We start from the raw sequence: 5,345 nt of genomic DNA on the forward strand, positions 1-5,345 counted from the left end.
TCTCTCTCTCTCTCTCTCTCTCTCTCTCTCTCTCTCTCTCTCTCTCTCTCCCTCTGTCTCAGTGTGTGTGTGTGTGTTAGCCCTAGCGACCATTTTCTTCCCATTTGAAGTCACACTGTGCTGAGCCCTATCTGTTTATGTAACCACTGGCCAATTGCTGGATATTTTGTTAGATTACTTAAGAAGTTGCTACAGATGATTGTATATTTAATTTGTAAGGAGACCCCCGAGTTATTTTCCAAGGTTTCATTTCATATTTCTAGTGACGATGCATGAGCCTGAATTTTCCTCTCAGCTTTGCCAGCATTTGATTTTGTTAGTGTTTATTGTTATTATTTGTGTGTTTGTGCGCGTGTGTGGTGCTTGCACATGAGTGTGCATGTATAAAGAGGCCAAAGCAAAAGTAACATATTTTTCTATCACTCTTCAATTTACTGGGTTGAGATAGACTCTCTCACTGCCCCCTAAGGCTGCTGTGTTTCCCAGGCTGGCAGTCCATCCAGCCCTTGATATCCCAAGGAGTGATTGTTTGTCTTTAAGCACAGTGTAGGGGAGGGGTGTTGGACACAGGCATGGCCTGCTTCTTATGTAGATTCTTTGGTTAACCCCTGACCCTCATGATTGCAGATGAAGCTCTCTTACCCACACAGCCCATCCATACCTATAGTTAAAACCCTACCAGTGCTAATGGACCTGTAGTGATCTCAGTGGGGTCGCCTGGACTTTCCAAAGGCCCAATGACACTGAATTCTCTTGTGCTTACTCCGCTGGCCCAGTTTCTCCTCCACTGAAATGTTTCCACATGATTTGCCCATTTTCTAATTGAACTATTCACTTTATATGTGCTTAGGGGCTCATTTAGGTTATAGACTCAAGTTCTTTTTCAAGGAGGTAATTTGCAAGTAATTTTCTTAGTTTGCAGCTCAGTTGTTTTTTTTTTTTAACCAGCCCCAGAATATATTTTAAATGTTGATTGTGTTGACTTTGCATTAACTTCTGTAGTTCATAACTAGCCATTGATTTTGTTCTTTGCTTTTTTACTGATGAATTTTTTTGGCATATCAAACAATGGGTTTCATTTTCATAGCATGTGTCTTTATGGCTTTTCTTACTTGTTCCCCTCCATCGCTGCCCACCCCCCCTCCCCCCGCTCTCCTTACTTCTTCCTATATTGCCTCTTCCTGTGCACAGACAGATCCCCTTTGCTTCTACGTCACATGTATTCTATTTTCTCCCTCCTATCCTGAAGACCTCTGCTGCCCCCTTTCATGGCCCTCAGTACACACACACACCACACCACACACATACACACTCACACCACACACATACCACACATACTACACACACTACACACACACACAAACACACAAAAACACACACTCACACCATACACACACACCGCACCACACACATACACATATACCACACATACTACACAAACACAAGCACATACTCATACACACACACACACACACACTCACACACACACACTCACACACCACACACACACACACACACACACACACACACACACGCATGCACACACACACACACACGCATGCACACACACACACACTCCTGTGAATGGAGGGAATCATGCAGTATTTCTGAGTCTGGTTTATTTCATTTAGCAAGGCCTCCAGTTATGCTTGTTTTCCTGACATATTCTTTTTCTTTTATCTTGATAGCTAGGAAAACTCCACTTGTGTATTTCTTCCAACCAAAGACACATTTTTCCTTGTCCATTCATCGATCAATGGTCATCTAGATTGGTTCTATTTTCTGGAGGTTCCCCCATGCATTAACTTCTTTCTCAACGAGTTCAAGCTTAGCATGAAAGGCTGCAGATTTTTGTAGGTCAGTTTTGCATCCTGCTACTTTGTTGAAAGTATATATCAGACTAAGTTTTCTAGAGATCTGTTAAGGCTCTTTTAAGGATCCTGTCATCTGCAAAAGTACTTTGGCTTCTACCTTTCTCACTTGCATCCATTTTCTTTCTTTCTCTTGTCTTTGTGATCCAGCTAAGACTTTGAGTACAAACTTAATACTCTTTTACCTAAAATGGCAATCTTGGTGCTCCCCAAAGCCTTTCATGAGTGTCTCCCAAGTGTGCTGGGTGTGTAGGAGCGACCACAACGCTGAGATCTTTAAGTTAGAGGACCTATCTTTGTACTTTCAAAAGCTCCCGAGTATTCATCAAGCTGCTGCTAATATCGGGGTATTCGACTCTAAATGGAGATCTACCTACTTTCAACTCAGTGGGCATTTGCTCCACATCGTCTGTAGAATTTGCTTTATGAATACACACATTGAAGTGATATGTTGCCTCTCTGTGTGCCAATGGTTCACTTGTTTTAAGGATTGCTCTCCAAACAACATAAGAGTCCTGACTTCTTTGGATCAGTGTTTTCCTGGCATGTCCTCTCTACGTTTTACTTCCAACAGAAATATAGTTTTAAGTGAGTTGATGATATACGGCGTACGGCGTAGCTTTGGGTCATGATTGGTTTGTTTATTTTGATTCTAGCCTTCAGTCTCTGTCTTTTAATAATATATTTAAGTTACATTTTAACTGCTGCTAAGTTAGGATTTCAGGATGCCTTTGTTTTCTCATTGTTCTGTTATTAATTTACCTGATTTCTTTTCACATCTTCCTTTCAGTTATGTAAACATTTTAACATTATAGAAACATTGTAACAATTCTTCTGGGTTTATCCTTAGTAGCTTGCTTTGTATGCTTCTTACATTATCTGTACATAACTTGCCACAGTCTACTGGGGTCAGTATTTACCAGGTTGAGAGGAATGTAGATAGCTTACCTCCTTTTATGCTCCTTTAATCTTGTCTAAATTTATTCCCGTAAACATTGCCTCTGCATTTGGAATAGTAACGCTCATTGCTATAACTGTATCTCCGACGGTTTGAAGGAAAGTCTGGTGTATTTACTTATATGTTACCCTCTCTACTGTTCCTTTTCTACTGATGTTTCTTCTTGATACGTCCTTTTCTGATAGTTCTATTTGATTTATAGGGATTTTATCTCCTTTCTGAGATACAGGCAATGAAGTCATTTTTTTTTTCTTTACCAGAAATTGTCTTGATTTCCCCTTTATCACTGCAGAACATTTTCACTTGGTTATAAAATTCTGATTTGAAAGATTTGTTGGATTTTGTTATTTGTTTTTCGTTGTTTATTAAATGTGCCACAACTTTATTTTGTCTTCCATGGTCTCTAATATGAAGTCTATCACCATTCAAATAGTTTCTTCATCATGATGATGATGATGGTGGTGGTGGTGGTGCTGGTGGTTTCTTTGTTACCTTGATTTTGCAGATTTGCTATAATGTATCTTTGGGTTGATATTTTTGGCTTATCCTTTGGGATTTTCTGAGCATCTTGAATTCTCGACCTTGTCTTCTACACACCTTGGAAATGTTCCAATCTTTATTTCTTCTCACGGGGGTTTAATCCTGCCTCCCTTCCCCTCTCCTCTGGCACCTTAGTTGTTATAAGACTACAAATTTCCCCTCTTGTCTTCTTGAGGGAAGGAATTCGTCTAAGAGATGCAGACAATTTGAGCAGAAGTTTATTTAGCCCAACAACAGTACATTCCAGAGGTCTTGGAGTAAGCTGACTCAGCAGGATAGGAGCACGATGGTGTGTGTGTGTGTGTGTGTGTGTGTGTGTGTGTGTGTAAGAGTTTTTACGAATCTTCACGAAGTAGGTGGTTATTCATGGAAGTAAGGTGACCCTTGGTCTTTCCCAGGTCATGATGAGTACTTTTAGCCATGATAACTAAGAGCTCATGGAAGGAGTGGTCAAGACCACCAGGAAAAAAAAGATATTTTAGTGAAGTTGAGGCATTCTGAAGATGCAGACTTCCGGTGTTTTGAATGAGAGTTGACTCCATAGGCACCAGGAAGAGGAACTCTTTGGAAGGATTAGAAAAATAAGGGGGTGTGGCCTTGTTGAAGGAAGTATGTCACTAAGGGGGAGGATGGATTTTAAGGTTTCAAAAACCCATGCTAGGCCCAGTCTCTCTCTCTCTCTCTCTCTCTCTCTCTCTCTCTCTCTCTCTCTTTCTGTCTCCTTTCCCACTCTCTCTTCCCAACCCTCCATTCATCCCCACCCCACCCCCTCCACCTGAAGATCAGGATGTAAAACTCTCAGCTACTTCTGCCTCATGCCTGCCCTCATACTGACATGCTTTTTGGCATGATGATAATAGACTAACTTCTGAAACTGTAAGCAATGAAATGCTTCCTTTTATGAGAGTTGCTTTGGTCATGAGGTCTCCTCACAACAATACAACAGTGACTAAGACAAGATGTTCATTAGTGTGTTTGTGTGGCAATTGGGAAAGCTAGCTTGTTGCCTGGTTTTATAATAGACTGGAAGTGATCTAACTCCAGCTTCAAGGGTGTTTATCTACTAAGGGGCAGCAGTCTGACCTCCAGGAGACAGAGCTACCAACACATAGGTACAGTCTCTTGGTTCTCTCAGGTCTAACTTTCTGCCTGCTCAGACTCAGGACAACACGAAGGTCAGCTGTTTCAATATGGTTACTCAGGTACCCAAGTCTCTCTGTCCATTTTGAGAGTATGGGGTCAATTTTTCTTCTTTTACTTAGATTGAATAATTCTATACTCAAATGGTTCACTGATTCTTTCCTGTTTTCTACTTCCTGGTGTTGACACCATTTATTGAGTTGTACACTTTGGTTATTGTATTTTCAACTCTAAAGTTTCTTTTTGTTCTCCAATGTATCTCACGATGTAGCTTAGGCTGGGGTGGAATTTACTGTGTAACCCATTCTGGTCTTGAAATTACAGTCTTCCTACCTCATCTTTCCAAGTGATAAGATTGTGAGTGTGCAGGGTGCCCAGTTAAAGTTAGCGTTTTTGTTTGTTAGTTTGTTTGTTTTTCTCCATGCTGAGAATCAACCCCAGGGCTCTGTATATGCTGAACAAGTGTCCTACTACCTTGCTATGCCACGAACCCTTTGGTTTTTCTTTATATCCTCTATTTTTTTAAACTAGAACTTTCTGTCTGGTATATTTAAAATATGTTTATTATCACTCGTTTTTTTTTTTTTTTATTTGAAAAGCCAGGTTATTCAGAAGAACAGACATATGAACGAGATGGCAGTGCTCTCACAAATGCCTTTACTCAAGTTCTCCCCCAAGCAAAGGTTTGGGAACACACTCCACACAGAATAAGCAGTCTTGTTACAAGAGAACTTAACAAGAGAAATAACAATAATTAAATAAAAAACACTAGATGACAGTGTTGGTTGCTACACAACGATCTAAAACAACTGCAAGCATGGAATGCTTTGGGTTGA

Source organism: Mus caroli, chromosome 3 (assembly GCF_900094665.2).
Source record: "Mus caroli chromosome 3, CAROLI_EIJ_v1.1, whole genome shotgun sequence".
NCBI classification, from domain to species: Eukaryota; Metazoa; Chordata; class Mammalia; order Rodentia; family Muridae; genus Mus; species Mus caroli.